Source organism: Lygodium microphyllum, chromosome 5, assembly GCF_053477565.2.
Source record: "Lygodium microphyllum isolate KBCC chromosome 5, Lygodium_microphyllum_v1.1.10, whole genome shotgun sequence".
In the NCBI taxonomy this organism is placed as follows: Eukaryota; Viridiplantae; Streptophyta; class Polypodiopsida; order Schizaeales; family Lygodiaceae; genus Lygodium; species Lygodium microphyllum.
In genome coordinates this window covers 122943993-122967146 of record NC_141139.1, presented here as the reverse complement: position 1 = coordinate 122967146, position 23154 = coordinate 122943993, and positions in this window count along the sequence as shown.

Here is a 23154-nt window from a genome sequence, read left to right as displayed (position 1 = left end):
ACCCCCCCAAGTGACAAGATACATGATCTACATTCTATCTATGCTTCCAATCGCTGGTCTCCGCTCCTCCATTGGCTGTCTGGTTGCGGAGATTAAAAAAAATTATTTCTCTCTCCTCCTCTCTCATGCATAGAGGCACTTCATGTGGCAAGAATCAAGAAGAGAATCGGGTGATGGATGCTTGTCCTGGAGGCACCGGATTGTTCCAAGAGGCTGAGGAGGTTGAAGGCTGAAGATCTATGCTAAAATCCATGGCTGGTTGGTTGATACACACTCCTAATTAAATATTCAAGAAACCCGAAACACGCAAAAAGGTAGTATGCTCTATTTTATGAAAGAATTTTACTTATTTTTTAATGTTCGTGGTCTAAATGGTGTGCACATGGGCTGAAATTTTATTTGAATGTTCTTTGCATTATGTTTGAGGGGTGCAATCACTATTATGTAGAACTCGTATTGATTTACAGTAATTATAAATTTTTAAAACTTGAAAAACCACTAATTTCGATGGAAATTGATAGTTTTTTTTAATTTTGAGTGGAAAAAATGAGTGGACATGGGATAAAATGAGGAAAAATGCTAAGTTTCAGTTTCAATGATTAGTCATAAGAAAAAACCAAAAAATACCTATTTTCTATTAAAAATAAATAGAAAAATAGAGAAAATGAAAAAAAAGGGTTTCTTGCGTTCGAAAAAAAATGAAAAAATAAGATCTATGTATGTGAATGTCTCACAAGGCTAAAGCATGAGGTTAAGCCTTAGTTTGGACCTTCTCCTTTGTGTTAAAGTGTGTATTTATTGCTTTTACATACAAAAAATGACATACAAAACTCTCTACACCTATGCACCGCAACAAAATTTAAACGGTGAGGGGGATGATGATGTTATACAATAGTTTAAACAGTGAAATAATACAAAGTCTAATTGTTTTCTTTATGCATAACATTTAGGATGCGGTTTATTTAGAAATAATGGATCTAGTAGCACAAGGTTAGCTTTGGTGCTAGGTTCCTATAATGAGGCATTGTGTATTAGTGGAAATTCATTAAAAGGGCTATTTTTGCACGACATATAGGTTGATTTCATACCATAATTGTTTGTGCACAATAAATCATACACCATTGCATGAATCATATACACATGGTATCTATTCCTGGCATGCATAGCACTTGGTTGAATAATAAATGGCCCACACTAGAGAGAGTAAGGCACCCAAGCTATAGGTCTAGATGGTGGGTCCAAGGGAGACAAGTAAGTGAGGACTGGTATATTCTTGGAATGATATAATATTGGTACCAAGAGTGGAGTTTGTTTCGTATGTGTTATATGTGTTAGCGATGCATCGAGGGGCCAATCCCCAAGGTGTAGAAGGGTCGCAGTAGGGCCACGGTAATCAACTGAGGGGTGACTCCTATGTTGTTTTACGTGGTGAATTACACCAAAATGTGTAGGGTCTCCCTTTGAAGAGTCTGAGAAGTTTAAGGTTTGGACTACAAAACACGATACAAATGCAAAATGTACGTACAATGGCAAGGCAATGTGTCCTGTAGATGCTCCTAACTGCAAGGCCGTGGGGTTGTCTTATGCATGTTAGAGGTTTAGCTAGTGCAATAGCCAGTGCCGACCCATTTTAGGTCCCATTAGTGGTGCGTCTGTCAAGAGCCACCAACAAGTGGTGGTTCTCGAATCTAGGGTTTTCAGGGACCAAATAATTGGTTTATGTCTGACAAGGACTGTCAAGCTGAAATACAAAAAGTAGAACGTGCTGAGAGGGCTAGGCGATGGTTGGAGATTGTAAGACGCTATTCTCCTCAAAGGAGCAGCCCACTACGCATAAGCGGTAGTGGTTCTAGTAACCTAAGTGTTACGAGCATCTCTTCAAGTGCAAGTGGAAGTCTTGGTACTTCCCTTCTTCCAGTTAATCAACCCACTTCAACTGGGGGTGTAGTTGCACCTACACAAACTCCTATTGTCAATCCGATTGTAGCCATGGCACAACCCATCGCGATTCCAGCAAAGACACCGGATTTACTGGCATTAGGAGCACCTTTGCCCATTTTCCATGGGTTAGCAGAAGAAGATGAAGAACTCCATATTAAGGAGTTCCAAAGGCTCATGTTTAACTATCGGATCTAAGATGAAGGACACCTAAGATGTTCTTCAACATGACATTAAAAGGAAGAGCGGCAGTATGGTATCACGGTCTAGAAGTCGAAACCATAACTAGCAATGCCCAATTCTTTACAGCTTTCCGTAGAGAGTTTGCTCCTAAGAAGGGTGGACAATATTGGTTGTTGTCTTGAATGTAACGTGCCAAGAACCAAATGAGAATGTCCAGGCCTATGCCAATAAACTAAAGCAAGTTCTTCGCAAACTTAATGCTTATATTGCCATTCTAGCGGCTGCATAGTTACAATATTTCCTACATGGATTGGATTTCAGTATCCAAGTGTAGCTTAGTAATGTCGCTTTGGCCGACATTGATACTGCTATTACCCAAGCAAAAGGAGTAGAGTCGCGCTTGCAAGCGGCTTATGGAGCAAGGATAAATTGGAATGGTAATAATTTGGCCTTGACCAATGGGAGTCAAGGGGACCCGATGTCAAACGCGAATGGAAGAGGGAGTATCATGCTGAATTTGCCTATGTTACCAGCTCCTCCTAGTATGACTATGCCCATGGCTAGTCAGGGGGCCTCACTAAATAGTGGTGGAAGCCAAACAATGAATCCTAATTTTGTCCTAGTAGGTTAGCGACCAATTCCTAATCAAGTGGTTAGGCCGATGGGACGACAGACAGATGATCGTGGCTATGAGTCGAGTGCCTCTAATGTCCTTGGCAAAGTTAAGGACATGATGAAGCACTATACTGATATGATTTTTGAACAATATAGGCAAATAGCTATGGACGCCAATTTTCTTAAGAAGTAGCAGAATTTGATAGGGAGTCAACGCCATGAAGAGGGCGCCCCCTCAAGATTTAGCTGTAAGTGGTGTGGTGGCCAGCATTTCCCTAGGAATTGCCCAAATGTCAAATGCGATATTTGCGAAAAGTCTGGCCACTTAGCTGCTATCTATTGGAGTAAGATTAGTTCTCTCCAACAAGGGAGTAAAAAACCATGTCCAGTTAATCATCGTGCACAAGGGAATAATCTCTAGCAAGACGAGGGACCAACACAAATAGTGCAACAAGGAAAGGCTATTGTAGAGGAGTTACCTCATGGCAGTGGAGTTAGCCTTATTGAGGCCGTATGTGTAATGATGTTGAAACTTCTAATCTATGAGCCGTAACAAGAGTTAAAAGACCAAAGAGGGTGAAAAGGGAATTGTAAAACCTGTCGAGGGAAGCCCTAAGCAAGATGCTAAGGAAAAGCAAGTCCTAAATCGTGATATGGAAGGTGGACCTTTAAGACCTATTGGTAGTAAAGTTGATCCCGAGAAGGATAAAGGATTGCCAATAAAGAAGGTAAAGGCTAAAAAAGAGGCACCAAAGCCAATTGAAAGACCAAAGGAGAGAATGGTTTGGCGCAAGAAGAGAACTTTGGCTAACTACCACGACTTTGACCTAGCAAGTTCTCTTTGCGAAGTTAAACCAAACATAAATCTCCTACAATTAATTAAACTTTCTCCAGGAGTACGCAAGGAATTTAAGAAAATCCTGCATATAGGGTATATTGTAGAACCTTTGGGCATAGCTAGAGTGGGAGAAGATTGATTCGATCACGTTGAAAAGCATTGACCTAGGGTTCCAACGTATGTGGATGGAATATTAGTGGAGCACACTATCGTGGACACTAGATCCTCCATTAATATCATGAGTTCAGATTTGATGGAGAGGTTAGGTCTAGAGATCCAAAAAGATGGGTCCATGCTTCTCAGGATGGCTGATGATAGTCTAAGACAATTGGAAGGTTGCATCACTAAAGTCCACGTTACAGTTGCGAGCATGGAATGCTATCTGGGCTTTAGGGTGATAAGGTTTGCAAGACCTCCTAGCTATCGAGTTTTGCTAGGCAGGCCATGGATTCTATGGATAGACTGTCAAGTTGATATACCTGCTAGTCGAGTGATTCTAGGTCGAGGTGCACATCGTGTAATAGTGGATGCTTACCTTGAGTCTCCTTAGAGTGAGAGAGCTCCATTATCCTCCACTGAACTAGAAATAGTGGATGATCCATCTAGTAGTGAGACATCATTGAGCAATGGATCTAAAGAAGGGTCCACTACAGAGGATATTTATCAGATAACCTTGAATGAGCTGATAGAGCCTTAAGATTGAATAAGAGATGCGGACATTATTGAGTTGGACCTTGGCACGCCTAATGATTCTCGGCCAATCAAATTAGGTTCCATGCTCAGTTCAGAAAAAGAGAGAGAGGACTATATGTCCCTGATTCAGGAGTTCTGCGATATCTTTGATTGGAGCTATGATGAACTTAGGGGTATTCCTCCTAGTCTGGCTATGCATACCATTCCTATAAAGGAAGGTACCTGCCCTGTACGTCAGAAAGTAAGGCGTATACCTTTTGAACTAAGGGACGGGCTATTTGAAGAGCTTCAAAAGTTGCAGAAGGCATGTCTAATCTTCCCAGTTCAGCATACTGAATGGTGTTCACCTGTTGTGATTAGAAAGAAGAATAATAATCAAATCCGTCTTTGTGTAGACTTTAGAGAGCTAAATAAACAGACTATTAAAGATTACTACATGTTGCCATTTATTGGCCAAATTTTGGATCAATTGGCGGATAGGGAAATATATACGTTCATGGATTGCTTTGCAGGGTATAACCAAATGGTGATTGCTGAGCAAGACAAGCTGAAAACGACATTTATCATTGTCTTCGGTGCCTTTGCATACCATGTGATGGCATTTGGGTTATGTAATGCACCTATTTCGTGGCAAAGAATAGTTGACAAGACCTTTGGTGACATCTCCCCAAAGGAGTTGAAAGTATTCATTGATGACCTAGGGACAGCCACTGTAAGAGAAAGGTAGTTGATTATTTTGCGGAAGTGTTTTGAGTGTTGCATACAATTTTGCATAGCTCTTAACCCATGGAAGTGCGTCTTTGGAGTGCCTAATGGGCTATTGTTAGGCCATGTGGTTAGTTTAGTAGGGATTGTGACTGACCCTAACAAGATCAAGGTCATAGTTGTGAGTCCGCCACGTACTCCAAAGGAAGTGCATAGCTTTCTGTCATCCGTAGGGTATTATGAGAGGTTTATCAATGCCTTGGCAAAAAGAACGTTGCCACTGACGAATCTATTGTCCTTTAACTATCAGTTTGAATGGAGTAATGCTTGCAAAGTATCTTTTGATTATGTGAAGCAGGAGCTTGCCAAAGCACCTGTTTTTAAAGCACCTAAAAGGGGTAAAATATTCTATATATTTTCAGCAGAGCAACCATGTATAGTAGCATCTACTGCTTATCCCAAATTTGGGAGGAGAAGTGGTACCATCCGATAGCTTTTGCTAGTCAGAAGTTGGTATATCGGAAATTAACTACACCTATATGGAGAAGTTGTGCCTTGCTATGGTATTTGCAACCAAAAAGTTCATGCACTACATTCTTTATGAGGAGGTGGTTTTTTATATGAAGGCGGAAGGGCTTCGATTGTTGTTGAATAAGTTACATTCGCCTGATCGTTTAGCAAAGTGGTTAGCCACTTTGTAGGAATTTGATTATGAGATTAAGAGCAAGCCGGTGAAGCTACAGAGCATTGTCGAGTGTCTTGTGGTTTTCGGAGAGCCAAAAGAGATCACAACTGGAGAAAGTGACATGGAAACTTTGTTCAAGATTGATACGGCATTTATTCCCTCCTAGTATGCTACCATAACACACTATCTTTCTATGGGAGAGACTGGAGGTACTTTAACAAAATCAGAGAAGAGGAAAATTAAACAGCAGGCATTGAAATTTTCCTTGATCACAGGAACACTATATCAGCAGGGTGTTGATGATATCTATCATCGATGTGTGATGCCTGATGAGGTTCCATTTATATTGGAAGAGTGCCATGACTCCGCTTGTGGAGGGCACTTTGCTGGGCGGTTAATGGCATAGAAGGCTTTAAGAGCTGGGTATTGGTGGTCGTCCATCTTCCAGGATTCATTTGACTATGTCAAGAGATGTGATACATGTCAAAGACATGACAATAGAGAGAATAGGAAGCGTCTACTTACGTCGATTATGGCTACCCTTCCCTTTGAGAAGTGGGGCATTGATTTTATGGGACCTATTACCCTGTCGTCTACTACTCAGAAAAGATACATTATAGTAGCAACTGATTACTTTACAAAGTGGTCAGAAGCACGGGCAATGAGGCAGGACAATGCAAAAGAGACTACCAGTTTTGTACTTGAGCAGATCATCTGTCATTTTGGTCTGCCAAAGGAAATAGTATCGGACCATGGAACCCATTTTTTGAACAAGGTGATTAAAAGCCTGACTGAAGCATGGAAAATTAAGCATAATAAAACGACTCCCTATAATCCGCAAGCAAATGGAAAAGTTGAAAGTACCAATAAGCAGCTTGTGGGTATCCTATCCAAGATAGTCTCCGAAAAGAAGCGGGACTGGGATACAAAATTATATGTGGTGGTTTGGGCATATAATACGACGTTTAAACGAGCCATTGGCCACACCCTATTCAAATTAGTTTATGGGGAGGAGTCTGCCTTGCCCTTAGAAATTGAGTTGCCAACCATTAGATTTGCAATCAATCATTCTTTGGGTGATGAAGATGCCCTATTCGAGCGGTTTACGACTATAGCCCACTTAGATGAACTTAAATTGCAGAGTTTGGTGCACCAGGAGGTGGCTAAACGTTGTCATGATGTTATGAGGACATAGTGTGAAAAAGTATGGAATGCATCATCATCCAACTTATTGTTAATCAAGAGAGTCAATGTGATCTGAGCCATTAGTACTAGTGTGAATTGCATGGATTATCCGAAAATACTAGATTTTTGGATAATCCTCACATTCAACAACTTGGTAGTGTGTATGTGAGAGAGATTTACTAGATATACCTCCTTAGAAATCCTACCACTATAAGTACAATGCACGGGGATTTATTAATAAAGTGAATTGCAATAACTACCTTAGCCCAAAATGAATGAGGTAAGCTTGCATGACAAAGCATACTATGGACCTTCTCTTGAATGGTCATGTTCATGCACTCTACAATACCATTCTTGGGTGGGGTGTAAGGGGTAGTCAATTAATGCTTAATACCTAAGTTATCACAAAACTATTTAAAAGCACATGATACATACTCATCCCTATTATCCGATCATAGGAATTTTAGCATATATCCAGACTGGTTCTCAACCAAGGCAACAAAGCACTAAAACATGGCTAAAACCTTTGACTTTAGCTTTATAGAATAGGCTCAAACTTTATACTACAAGTTATCAACAAACATGGCAAAGTACTTAGTACCACCTAAGGATGTACTTGATAGGACATGGATCCACAAACATCCAAATGAACAAGAGCTATGGGCTCATCCATGTGCGCATAATTAGAGTTCTTATGGGTGTTACCAGTCTATTTGTCATATAAACAATAATCACAAGAATAAAGATATGAGTAATCCAAGGGTATGAGATAATGCAAACAGGTCAAAACTTTCATTCCTTTCAGTGACATATGCCCACGGTGCCGATGCCACAGAGATACACAAGGGAGATCGGTAACATCCAATACATGTTTACTAGAGTGAGAGATGAGCAAATAATAAATACTACCAAACTTGGCACCTCTACCAAAGACAAGGTTGCCATCCACGAGTAATTTTCCATACAAAATCACTAAAAGAAACATGATACCTAGCAAAACCCAAGTGTCATCTCTAGAGATAAGGCTTTCGATCAAAGCTAGCACATGACATACATCATGGACAACCAAGGAAGTACCAATGGTAGGAAACTACAAAAGTACATCACCAATGCCAAAATATCACAAACATTGTCATCCCCTAGGTGTATTGAACCAGAAATTGTATGATAAGCATAGAAGCAACTATGATTTGAGGTCACATGAAAGAAAGCACCCAAATTGAGTAACCAACACTAGGAGAAATAAGACTGAAATCGCATAACAATGAAGAATTAGCCAAAATATAATCGTCTGAATAGTACTACAATGCATTTATCTCCTCAATCTTGACAGTGGACTTTGTAATACATTGATCATTAGATGTCTTAGCATTATCCTATACTTTTTCTTTGCCTTTCTCATGCTTGTCTTGGTCCATGCTATGGCATCGTGGCCATATATATCCCTATTGCCCATAATAATGACAAGCAAGAGATGCCTTCTTAAGATCGCCGATTTTATTGTGTGACCCTATCCACGAGGTCTAGACTTAGATCTATTTTGCCATTGGTCACTACTATAGTGATCATAACGACCTCTAGTATCATTCTCACCTCTAACAATAAGAGCATGAGACATCAACATTCTTTCTATTCACCTCCTTAGAGTAATCAAGGCTTCCTCTACATTTGAATATTTAAAACCATCCTCACGAGCATTAGTGCTAAGTGGACATAAAAGTACCTTTCTTCATATAAAGGTCAGCAAGTTTCTTTAGCTAGTACAATTGTGAAGAAGAGCTTTGCTTATTATAAAGATAACATGTTTTTTTCCATAACTATCATGCATCGCATTAAAGTATACCTACTTAGACAAACATAAAATGATAATGGATTTGCAAATCTCATCAAGGTCATCCCAAGTATCAACACCCATATCTTTAGGCTTTATATCTTTGCATTTTAGTTGTCTAACCTGTTTCTTTTCCACCAAAACCTACCATATCTAGGTCTTTTAATAGTTAAAGTTATTGCCATCCAACTTATTGATATTAAAGATGGCACTATTCTTAGAGGTACTAGAAGCGCTTGAAAGGTGGAAGAATAAGCAAAAGCAATAAGAGAGCAAGAGCTATGGAGGTTCAAGCAAGAAGAGAAAGAATAATGTGTGAGAACTCTAACAATCACAATGTGTGACCTACCTTCCCTTATTATATTGCCACCTAAAAGAATAAAGAATAATGTGAGATTGATGGGTGCTAGCCACCTACCAAGCACAAGTGTGGAGGTACAATATTTAAATGTAGGTGGCCAAGCATAGGCAGCCTTTAACCCCCAACAACCTCCTAGTTAAAGGCGAATGTGCTTGAGTGTGGAGAGAATAAGAAAAAAGTGAAAAATCACAAAGTATACATAGAAGTATAACATGATGAGGAAGAGACATCATCTCATCTTATGCCCATCATCTTCCTAAGGAAGCCATATTGTGGAGAAGTGTGTTATTTTTGCGAGCTTTCGATTTTGTGTTTTCACAATTGAAATTAAATTTTCAAGCTTTTTGAAGCAACCTTGGATTTTTTCTACAAATGATATAGGCATTATAGTCCATTACATAGTGGTCATGCTACACACTACTACTCTTTTTTAACATGAAGATATATGATATATCATGCATTCATCACCATTTGGGAGCTTCCAACAAAATATACACTATCCAAAATAAAGGAAGTAATGATATTAAATAATCACTATAGAAGAAAATATTCTAAATTTTTACATCACCTAAAAAGGGCACAATACCTTGAAAGCTTTCAAGATTGCTAGCCCTTAATCTTCTTACACTAAAAATGACATGTCACATACTATTGATGTGCATGATGATGAGTGGGCCAAAACAATGAATGAGCTGTGCTTAGCTTTGGGCTTCCTACATAATGGGGCATATCTTACATGTTTTTTCTAACACAAAGACAAGGTCAGTGGGAGTTACTGCATGCAAATGTATGACCATATGGTCCTTGGGTGTACACATAAGACATATATTTGTAGGCAATAAATGCCTTTTGGGTACATTCTCTTTATTTAAAATCGGGACAAGTACACCTAGGCTCTTCTTTGTGATGTGTACATCATAACAGTTCTCTGTCAAGACTTGAAACACTAAATGCTGCCTCTCAAGTTGCACTATCTCCTCCAAGAAAGTTGCAACCATGCAAGTAGCTACCTCTATTCTCTTTTGTGCATCTTTGGAAATTCCATGCCTCCACTTGTGTCTTCTTTTGCTTGAACCACCCTCTACAAAAGTAGGAGTTTTTCTCTTCTTGTTTCCTAGTGGTGTTGCAAAGCATGCAAACTTGAAACCAACTTGTTTTAGGCTACTACACTCTTTCTTTGATATATTTGTTCCTATATCAATTGGCCACAATGGTGGAACAATTGGTGATACTATCACTTGTTCTTGCACAACATTTGTATGCTTGGCCTCATGATTACAGAACCATATCCATTGTGCAATGGCCTTGTCCTTACAGGCTATCTTAGACCAAAAGCATAGCGTCACTAATCACACTTGATGACTTTGTGTTTTATTGTTGCAACTCTATTTACCCTCCATACCAAAACACTTTCTCACACACTTAGGTGGCATCCTTTGTAAATCCCACTCCTCTCGTGTCACTTCTACCCCTTCTACATAGGTTGATGTTCACGCGTCTTGTGCACTTACTCCACTTGCAAAGGGCTTGACGAGTATCTCTTCATCCTCTTCATTGTCTTAAAGATATGTCTCTTCCATCTTTCCATCATCAAACTATATACTCCCTGGTGGTTCACGTTCGCATCCCTGACTTTGCATTGCCTTAACTCCTTCACACATCCCATTCTATGAGAACTTGCAATTGCTCCACTTCCCTTATTTTTCCTATGCACAGTGTCCATATCACCTTGCATTATGGGCTCCTCATACAAAGGATTGCTAGCTGCAACACCTTGCAATGCATGTGCAATAGAGGTGGGATTTGGGGATTCCCTTTTGCTAGCACTATCCAACAAAGAGTCCATAGAAGGCCTAGATCCAATAAACCTACATGTGGTATAGCTCAACATCTATGCACATTGAATATATGCATTCAAAATGTCACTAACACATGCATCATAAAGTGATGTCTTTCATTTCCCACCTTCACCTACTAGTCAGCTACTAGTGTGGACACTTTCTGACAAGTTTATGCTTGGAATCTGAGCATGTTCTGAAGGGATTTTGTTAGCTTGCAGAGCCAAATCCAAGAATAGAGTTAGCAACTCTTCCAAATAGTACATGATGCAACAAATCTTTTAATGACCTAAGAAAAACAACACAACTACATGAGATTCAATTCTTCCCCAATGGGCAATTCTTTGCTCCTACCATTTCAACCACCTATCCAAATCCATAATGTTATCCTTTTTACATTTTTCACCCACCAATATTGGATAGTAGTAGTATAAAGAGAGGCATGTTGAGTTGTTATTGCTAGCCTCCATGCTTCACACATTTCAATGTGATGCACTTCTTTATTTGTAGTGATTAATTTCTTAGTGTGCTTTTGTAAACTTTGTTCTCAATGAAAAAGATAAGAGCATTCTCCCCCTTCCATTATGTTATGAGGTCTTCCATGGTAGAAGCCCTTATTGCTAGCCAATGTGTGCCTACCTCATCAAACATGAATCCATCAAAGTCAGGTGGATCATGGCCACATTGAACCATGGCTCTCATGTTGGTTGGCAATTGATGTGTTAGTATAGTATTTGCTAACAACAATTCAATTTCAATATAAGATTTAATCATGTTTCCACACTATCGTGATCACAAACTAAACAAGATATAGTTGCCCACCATCCATCAATCCTACGGGTGTGATCGAAGTGCACCAATGCAGTTCGTAGATCTCCAATCCTTGTATGCCTCATACAATTCACTAAGTCCACCCCTGATGTTGGTCCCTTGGTGGGAATTTTATACAAGTAGCACTTCTCTTGGCATCACCTTATCCAAGAAATCTACTTCAATGGAAAAAAGGGAAGACGCAACATTTTTGCAACATAATAAGTACATTGTCATACCCATCATGGACTTGACCTTATTTAGCTCTCTCTTGTGAAACAATACCTTTGAAACTTGTGCTTTTATTTAATGGTTATTTCAAATGTAGGGAATACAATGTTAGCAGAAAATAATAACACAAAAGCTTATCCTTTATTTTACATAAGTGACATCATTTCTTGTAGAAAATGATTAAGACCCACCTCATTCGCCTCCATTTTGTCTTTTCTTGTCAAAGATTGAAATAACATTTGCCAAGCAACTAGCATCTATATTTTTTGTGGGCCCTCCTTTTCAATCTTTAGGATTGTGCTAACAAGACTCTACACCTCTTCATGGGTTGCCCTCTTTGTGCCCAATTGAACATTGTGAGCATGCTCCCCAACATGGATCACCAAATGTGTATTTGTAGGATCCAATGGCAACACATGATAGATCATGCATTTGTACAACAAGCAACCTTTTGATAATAGTAACATATTATCATGGAGTTTCCCTCACTTGTAGGATAACCCATGCTCACTTGTCTATCCAAGTGACCATGGAAAAAAACATCATTGTATCTTCTCTTAGTTATGTAGTAAGGGCAAGTGATTCTGGGACATTGAAGACTTCCAAGACAATAGCTCAAGTGCATAGTGCACTTTATTGCCATATTTGTTTATGAGGGTAGTGATGACCACAAGTGACCATCATATTTCTATTCCATACCCATCATTCATTTCTTACTATGTGTAGCTGGAAGTAGAAAAGTAATCATACCATTATATATAGTTGGGAGCTCATCCACCTTTTGTGAAGGGCCATAGAGCACTAATGATTTTTTCAATCTAGTACTTCTATCTTTCTCCTCAACAATGAAGGCCACGATGGACTCATCATAGCGAGACACATCCTTGTGGCTACCCACATGAAGCTCCTCCACAACATTTGTCTCATGCAACTCCATGTGGACACCTTTGTCATTGTATGCACCTGTGGAAATTGTCACTTCGTTAGCATCCTTCTTGACACTAGAGTTAATTTGCTATAATTAATAAAAGTATAATCAATGCAGTCTTCAATCTCATCTTCTATTAATTTAATACTCTTAGATGCATACACATGGTCATTTGAGTGCATGATAGAGTAGGTGGTTGATAATGTACTATCAATCAAACATTGTGTATGCCCTTCATGATCCCATATTGGAGTCACATTAACCTTCTTTGCTCCACCTTCATTATCTATAACAGCTTGCAACCCCTTGAATTTTTGTGTTGGAGGCAACAAATTCTATAGGCAGTATTCACTCAAAAGAACCTCTCCATTTCTCAATGAAACCCTATGCTCTACGCAATCACTGGCTATTCTCTAGGTCAAAATGGCAAAACTTAACATGTTGTGCTCTCTGCAAGGTTAGTATTTCATGAAGAGAAGACAACTCTAGATAGAGCTTATGGTGTGTATTTAATGAAGAGAAGACAATAGTTTACAATTTTAGGATTGTGTAGAGGAAAAAGGGATGACTAGAGGAAGTCTCAAGAGGGTTTGAATAACCTAAAAGTTGTAGAAAACTGAGATGACTAATCATTCATAAAGAATGAATGGGTAGTTTCATCAAAATTTAAAAGCCACCATCTTTCATATCTTGGAGAATACCCCCCTCTCTCTCTCTCTCCCATTCTCTCTCTCTCTCTCTCTCTCTCTCTCTCTCTCTCTCTCTCTCTCTCTCTCTCTCTCTCTCTCTCTCTCTCTCTCTCTCTCTCTCTCTCTCTCTCTCTCTCTCTCTCTCTCTCTCTCTCTCTCTCTCTCTGTGAATATGTCATAATTAAAATTTTAAATGTTTCTCATATTTCTAGCTTTGTATTAGTATTTATTTGCACATTTGGAACTTTAATCATTATTATAATCATTTTATTAGATTTTTTAGTATAGTAAATCTTTTTATTGGATATAGTGTAATTTTTAATAATGTATTTATGTATTTTTAAAATTTATTTATGTTTTCATTATATTATTAAATTATTTTTGGTTTATTTTAATTATATTTTATTTATATTATTTTACTAGTATATTTTACTAATATATTTTGTTTTATTTCATTTATATTGCTTCCTAAAACTATGGCCCATTGTCATGCCACTACGTGGACATAGTGTGAAAAACTCTGGAGTGCATCATCATCCGACTTTCTTATTGATCGAGAGAGTCAATGTGATCTGAGTCATTAGTGCTAGTGTCCGTGGCATGAATGGTCAAAAATACTAGATTTTTGGATAATTTTAGCCTATTTTTATATTGTTTATTGTAAAAATCCTTAAAATTTAGGAAAGCTTCTAGATTAGGATGGCATGCAAAAAGCAAGTTACTTTTTTCAGCAAATTTTTGATTTTTCATAAAAAAGAAAGATAGGTGAAATTGTGCGGGTTGCGATCACAGTTGACATGCTGAAAACAACACTTTGAACTGGAAGAAGGAGTGAACTGGGAGATTCTGGAGTAGGTGTCCTGTAGTTTTACCCCCCTTTTGAAGCCAATAGAGCCATTAGATTTGGGTTCTGAGTAGCAGAGAGGAAGCTGTTGTTTTGATGCACGTTTTTTGTCTAGGAGGGAGCTGTAGGAGATCTAATGCTTAGAGATTGCTTCTGAGTAATGCCAGACGAGGGATTCCAAGTTCTATCAATACATATTGATTCGATTCATTGTGCTTTGTCTTTATTGTGTTTACCTCTTGTCTATTCTTTTCCTTCTCTTCCATCTCCTATCTCTACTTCCTTCTATCTCTAATCCCCAATGGATACGACCTTTCGACTAAAACCCCTCCAACACCATGTTTCACACTCATTCATCGAACATGTGAAAATTCAAATACCTTGTCTAATTTCTTATTGTGAAATTCAAATACCATCGTAGAGGGTAGTTTTCCACACAATTAGGATCATTAGGTTATCTCCTTATTAAGAGAACACCTTAGAAGTTGAATTGTAGGCTTGCATAAGGCACTTAAAACCACCTCTCTATCTGTTTACATTGGATACTCTTGGGATGCATTACAAACCATCTACCTAGGGGTATTGACCTTTACCCCCCCATTTGTACACTACAAGTGGTGGGTACCCATTATTGTCACTTCATCCTTTTATTCTTTCAGTGACATTTGAATAAGGGAAGGCCAGTCACACATTGTGACTATTGGAGTTCCCACATCTCTCTCTCTCTCTCTCTCTCTCTCTCTCTCTCTCTCTCCACCATGGCTCTTGCTTTCACTTTCATACTTCCACTCCAAGCTCACTCCCATCAAGAAATGTGTGCCACCTCATAGTTGCCATCAAGTCAACATGAAGCTATGTTCAGGGTGTGTTCTTAGGTGGATCATAGACTAGGAAGCATTATCACTTGCGAGACCTTTGGACACTCCTCCAACAAAGAAAGGACATGGTCCAAAAAGATGTGTCTTTATTGACTATGAAGCACAAGTAGATGGGGAATCTAATACCATTGACAAGGTTGTTGAGCACATAGGTAGTCATTTATATGTCAATTCATTTATAAATGATTGTTTATTTATTATTGTTCATTGTTGTTTATTCATTTATACATGATTTCTTTAATGCTATTGCTTTTTAGTTTTTAAATTAATATTTGTGTTTGTAGAGATTATTGTGTACCATGATGGTTTAGATGTTAATGAAGAGGTGAGTGATGATAATAGTCAAGGGGAGGATAAGGTTGGAAAAGAAAAGAAGCACTCAAGGCACTTGGGCAAGCAAGTATCTTTAGGCTTGATGAAGGATGTGTTGAACCAATTTTATGTCAAGAAGAGGACATTGCCTCCTAATATGCCTCTTTGTAGATTGGTGGCTCATGAGGCAATCAGTTTTGCCATGGATGATGCGTAGTGGTTGGTTCCTTCCTTTGATTCCACTGGTTATCTTAAGATGATGGGACACTTCCTTGTGTTAATTGTAGGTCCTAGAGGGGAGACCATGCATGTGATAGCCAACAATTTGGATGAGTGGGTTTTGATTTGGCATCAAAGAAATGAGGAGTTTGAGAGGGTTCTTAGGAGAGAGTAGCAAGATCTGCAAGATCTTAAGGGTAAGAAGTTCTTGGTTTGGGATGGAAACCCCACGCTAAAAGCATGGTGAAAAAGCATTAAAGAAAGTAAATAAGCATTTATACTTTTTCCATTATACATGTAAGCATTGAATGTTAGTATTCCATTCTTATGTCAATTTTCAATTATAGAGAACTCTGATAATGCTCAATATCATGTTAGTGTGTAGTGTTCATTGAGGTGCCAAAGGCAAAGAAAGCAGAGCTACTACTTGCATTGGACACCATCAATGTCTAAGTCTTGTTCTTTGAAATATTCTCCTCATTGTAATATGTTAAGCTAACATTCTCATGTTATATCTATGTTTTTCTCCAATAGTATTTTTAGGGTGCATGTACTCCAAATATTGCACGAAGTGTATATGTTCCAAAAGTTTGGTACTATAGACAAAGACTCCATTCTAGATAGATTGAGTCCAGACATGAGGAAATGGGCTAAGGTTGAGATGAGGTTGAAATGGGCTGAGGTTGAGATGAGGAAATGGACTCCATTCTAGATAGATTGAGTCCAGACATGAGGAAATGGGCTGAGGTTGAGATGAGTATAGAGGGAACGTATTATTGTGGTGCCATTCCATGGTATAACTCTCCTTATAGTTTAATATCTTAGCTTGTATATAAGGTGCTTTTCTATCTCTAGCTATAGTTTTATTTTTGTTTTGAAATGATAGGATGAATTCCATGCTTTCATCTCAAAAGAAACTATGAAGCTTGAGACTCTTGGTCTAGATGGGGCATAGAAGCAAAGATAGGGGTTACAAGTACCTATCCATTGCCAATCCCCGAAATGGGTATGGGTTCTTCAAGCTGTTATTTGGCCTAAGGTGGGATGATGCAAGCATACTCAAGATCACAAGAGGCAAGTTGTATTGTCTTACAAGCTTAAAGATCTCTTTGGAGAGGTAATTTGTATATGTAAAATGATGAAATTAATTAATGTGGTTTCCTACAACATAAAAGGATTAATGGATCTTGCAAAGGCTATAATTATTAAAACTTGGCTAAGCCAAAAGCATCTTAACCCCGACTTTGTGTGCTTGCAAGAGATTAAAATTGTAGGTCCTACCCTTGCAAGGAACTTGGGAAATATTTCTTTTGCCTATCAATGGCATGCTACTATCCATCCAGGAGGGAGTGGGGGACACAACTATGGGGGTTCACCACAACATGGTAAGTATGGTCACACAATTATGTATTGATCCCCATCATCAATGGATTGATATCTTCATCAAGGGATAGGAGGAATTTGTCATTGTTTTAGTTTACCATAACAACCCCTTCTCTAAAAGAGACAATATCCTAGCTGGAGATTTTTATGTGGATGAATCCCCATATAAAAGATTCCTATAGAAAGGCCTCAAGGAAGGAGAAGGAGGCTTGGGGAAGTTGACCCAGAGAGTCTATTCACTTGGACCAATTAACAAAAGGGAGAAGCTTTGAGAAAAGCCCAGCTCAACAGAGCATATGTCTTGGTTGAGCTTATGGGGGCTCTTGGGAATGCCTCTCTGAAAGTCCACAATGACATAGCTATGTCCAGTCAATACCATATTCAAATTATCCTTTCTAACTCTTATAATACTATGGGAGTTGGTTGGTTCCATGTAACTCCTAGGTTAATAAAAAATGGATCTAGTAAAAAAACAAATTAAGTATATCTGGGGCTCATCCTTCCCCTCCCCATCTTGTTGCCTTGGACCATGCCACTGAATTGACCCAAGGCTTGCTTAAGAGTGTTAAGCAACAAATTGTGGTCCATAGGGGAACCTTGAGGGCCTACAAGTGTGATGAATGCTTTAGACTCAAGGCCCTTATTGATTATGGATACCGAGAAGCCCAACACGACCTCCTCCAATTGAGGTTAGACCTTAAACAAGGTGAAGATCTTGAAGCCAAAATACTTATGTTGTTCATATGAAACCACTGGGGTGGAAAGCTAGACAGACTCACCAAAGAAATGTTCCAAACCATCAAAAAGAAGAAGGAAAGAGAGACCCACCCTCCCCTCACGGATGACAAAGGGAACCATGCTATGGATCAGGAGCAAAACCTCCCGCTTATCTACAACTACTACACAAACATCTTCAACTTGGTCCCCACCTATATTGAAGAAAAAACCAATACCAGAGCAAAGATTGCTCAAGTCAGACCCAAAGTGGTTCCTGACTCCATAGAGAATCACCTAGATTAGGGCCTCTCTCCTATTGAAATAGGGGACACAATTGACAAACTTAAACAAGGGAAAACACGTGGACTTGATGGGATTTTTATTGAATTCTTCCAAGAATTCAAAGAGATTCTTATTCCCCCACTCCTAGAAATTTGGAAGGAGTTTGTTTATTTGGTGTCTTACCCCATCGCATTGATGCAGGGGCCATTAAACTCATACACAAGAGAGATGCCAAATCACTACTTAGTAATTGGAGGCCCATTACTTGCTTAACCCCAACATACAAAATCTTTGCCAAAGCGCTAGTGAGACGTATTGTCGGATACCTTGATAAGAGGATTAGAAGAGAGAAGAAGGGCTTTATCAAGGGAAGATTTATCCTTGATGTTATTATTACATTTGGAAAGGGATGGACTATGCCTAGGGATCTAGAAAAGATTTGTCTTTTTCAAAATCGATTTTGACAAGGCATATGACTGCCTAGAGTGGGTTTTCATTTTCCAATCCCTACATGACATAAGATTTGGAACAATGTATATTAGGTTTGTGACAATGCTATTTGGCAATACCTCATCTTGACTAGTAGTAAATGGAGTCCTAACATCTCCCTTCCCACTTTGAAAGTCCATCTGGCAAGGGTGCCCACTAGCCCCACTCCTCTTTGTCATTGTTGCTAACACTCTAGGATGGCTAGTTTAGGTTGAGATGGAACAAGTGAATCTTAAAGGTATCTCCCTCCCCAACCATGGAAAAAAAAAGATTTTAAATCAATTTGTAGATGACACTAATAGCACTAGGAAGTCTCCCTTATGGCTTTATAAAGTTGCACTTGGATATTCAATAGTGCCTTGGGGTCTATAGTCAATGTTGAGAAATGTGCACACCCACTCTATAGCCTCTTTGTAATGAACATCAAGGAAAAGGATCACACTAATAAAGCCTTATACTAGGCCATGTATGCATGGTTTATTGAAACCATAGTTGGTAAATACCATGGTCCCTTTCCACTTTTTTCCTCCTACCAATGCCACCTGCTGTGAACCTATAAAAGGCACTCATCCCCACACTCATTCAATCAATGATTCTCATTTAGTTGCACTTGAATTATGCTTGAGTGATATTAGTTGCTTTCTTTTGTTAGTTCTTATGGTCCATTATGATTGTCTACTTTCTCATTAGTGATCCATGCTAGCATGCATCCTCAATATTTTCACATGGTATTAGAGCCAATCTTAGTGCTAGTTGGTAAAAAATGAGGGTCATCAATCAAGTCAAACAGGTCATCAAAGGTTGACTTTTGGTTTCCTCCTTCTGGAGGGGAGCTTCGAGCTCTACACCGAGACCTACGGACCACTTATTGCTCAAGTGTTTCGAACCGAGTGGCCATGGCTACCTCTCACATAGCCGATGCGCAATGCCTACCTTACTGGCCATTTTCCCAAAACAAGCTAGATCTAAAGTTTGTTAAATGCCTCTTTCTTGGATACGAGGATATAGGTAAGATGAGCTATCATCTTTGGGATCCAAATTCTAAGAAAGGTATCGACAGCCATGATATTGTGTTTCATGAGGAAATGATGCATAAGTAGCCTAATTTGGTGATTGAGATTCACAAGTGATATTTTATGAGAAGTCTCATGTTACTATATAACTAGCCCCAGTTAGATGGCCTACAATTGCTATTGATGCTCCTCTACGGCCTAGGATTAACCTATTGTGCATGACTATATTGATGATCGATAGAGAGGGTAGGATATACTAGCTCCATAGCCAGTTGTAATGCTCTATTAGAGCCTCTATTGTCGTCGCTCTTACAAGCAAACCACTTAGGCCCACTGACCACCTATTGCTTCAAGCATTTCAAGTCGAGAGTTATGGCTATCTCTCACATAGTTGTGCACACTCTTCCACACACCAATGTAGTGAGCTTACCTTCAAATCCGATTGTATACATCCTCCCACAAATCCGTTGATAGCTCTATAATTTAAGATGCACCCTCAAGCAAGCTCCATCTCCAAGCTCCAAGCTTTGACCTTCATAGCCATGCGCACAAGAAGGAGAAAGAGAAGAAGATGATGATGAAGAGAGGAGAAGAAGAGCTTCTCCACGGTCCCTCACTCTCTCACACTCCCTCTCTCATGCACAAGAAGGGAGAAGAGCAAGAAGCAAGAAGAGAACAAGTTTGGTGGTGCGCAAATTGGATGCCGTATGTGTATATAGCGAGCACCAGAAGGTCCCCAAGGACAAAGAACTCTACTTTTTGCCCAAAAACCAAGAGAGAAAACTTGCACAACATGAAGCAAGAAGACTCATTGGGTACAATCTCCCCCCATGCCTTGTGTGAGCACTCCATAAAGCATGTATTTAATATATTATTCATCTCCAAGCTAAAAAATAGCCCAAATTTACAATTAGCACGCTTTAGCTTTTGTGTTTGCTTTTGTCCAAATAAAGAATAAAGCGGTTGGGTGCCCCAAGAGTCGGCGGGCTGTGCCCAAATACAATGTCCAATAATGAATATTTAAATCGTGCGTCCATGCGCATACAAAATAATAAATATATGTCAAGTGGTTTAATAAATAAGTGCGTCAAAATAAATATTGGTGCCATACCTAAGACGCGTGCCCATCAAAAATGATAATTTCTTCTAAATAACTTGAATACACGCTATCCCCAGTGCTTCCCACTGCCACCACCACCTGCTCTACACATCAACTGAAGCATTCACAATTGTCAGAAAATAATAAAATTAAACCAACAAAAGTGAATACCTAGCAGTCTTCAGCTACAAAATAAATAAATAGGTTGGAACTCACTCCTAACCTTAATTTAACACGAGTGCAGCACTTTAAACTCATAAACAACCATTAATTAAAATATGTATTTTGCGGAATCACCCAAGTGCACATTAAATTAATGAGATGCCCGAAAAGGACAAGCGTCCCCATCGACTTTTTGCACAAGGAATCCACCTTGTATACGAGCCCCGGCAAATAAATATAATTTTATAGAATCCACCATGGAATATGCCTCCTGGTATCATTTGGACACACACAAGAATGAGCTTCTTCATTCATTTCTTGTGTTTTATACAATGCCCTTATCCCCTTCTTATGCAGCCATCTCCTTTTTGGTCACCTTTGTCCATCCCTCTACTCTCTTTTCTTCTCCTTCCTATCAGTGTAGCCTCAACCCACACCTCTCATTCTTTACAATTTACACGGAAGAGAGACTGATACTCTTTTACAAAATGAATTTACAATGCGCCTAGTGCTTTTCTTGCTAGCATATCACTGTGCGCTTATTATTGTGTGCTTCCTTTTACATTCGAGACTTTTTCCTACACTTTATGTCTTCAAAAAAAAAATTATTGTGTCTTTCTTCTCCGTTTTTTTCTTACCTTGGGACTATCTTCCATTTTCGATTTTTCCACTTTTCCATCTTAGTCTTCCAAGGGTGTAAGATTACCCCCTCTTAGCTGTGGGTGCCAGTCCCATGGCACCTAATGGTGTGGGCTGAATTTGTAGAGGGTTAATGAGGAATGGTTCTTGGGGTTGTTGGGGAGGTGGGTCACATTAGGAATGCTCTGTGAAGTGAGTTTGGGAGGTCACCGATATGGCAAAGATAGACGATTGGTCGAAGAAGGCCTCCATAGATGTTGATTTGTTGCACTACCGTACAATGTTCCTAAAAAGAAAAAGGGTGCACTTCCTAGGGGGTTGTGTCTACCTTACTATGCAATGTGTTGTGCAACTGATGGTGGAACTGGGAGATGGGTCATAGGCAAGCCTAAGGTATTGTCCTATACTTGAGGACCTAGTTCGTGTAAATGGAGGTGCTATCAGTGACTTAGGGAGACAGACCTATCAATCATGTCCTACCCTTGATGTGCCCTAAGTTGTGATGTAAAGGAGGGCTAGGGTGTTCCCTAGGTACAGTGATCGTGATGCTCATAGAGTATAGATGGGTTGATTTCATTTGTATGTTCCTTTTCTTTCCAATTATTTCTCTTATTTTCCTTTTCTTTTCTCTGTTCCTTTCTTTTTTTTGTCTTTTGCTTTTCCTTTTCCTTCTCTTTTTTTTTTTTTGAATTATAAAGGGAGCACACTAGAGGATATCCCGTTCATGAGCAGGGGCTAGAGGCTTAAGGGCTTTGCTTAGGAAGGCCCTACTATGCATGTAATCCTTCAAGTTAGCTCTTACATTGAGTAGAGTAGATGACAAAAATGGGCGGTTATACCCAGTGAATCTACTGTCACTCATGTCTTCTAATAGGTTCATAAAAAATACTAGCAAGAGGGTGGCTCTCATCATGAGGCGCACCATTGCACAGCTATTTATTCTGGCATTAATATAAAAAAGGAGGGTGGTTACTACTCTTCCTCTGTAGTAGGTTTTTGTTTTAATAATATTAGAAATAGATAGAGATAGTTACAGGTGGTGATGAATGCAAGATCTGGGCATGAGGAGAAGTCTTTGAGAAAAGCTGCTTTATTGATGGGAGGAGGCCCCTTTTAGTGAAGATCAAGCTTTCTTCAAGGGTTGAGGCATTTATGTTATAGATCAGAGGGAAGTCGTACCTACCATGCACCTCCTAGTTGAAGTCAACTCCAATTCTCCTTAGGTAGGGCATGTAGGTAGGATCATCCCTTTCATAAGGTAAGGTGCTACAGAAAGCCATCCATGCCTCCAAGTTAGGGTCCCAAATGTTTTTGCGCCACTTAGGATGAGCCTCATATCCCTCCACTCTCTGGGGTACCTCCACTGCCTTGTCTTCCCAATAATCTACACGTTCCTACTGCCACCTTGTGGGGTGTCTCATTCTTTCCTCCAACCATCTCCTTCCTAGCCTTGTTGAGAGCTTTATGGCATCCTCCACTACCCTTCAAGATAGTACCCTATCCAATGTACAAGGAAAGATGAAGGAGAACTCAAAAGGGCAACCACAATTTCCCATTGCTCCCACATTGTAAGTTCCTGGCCCCAAT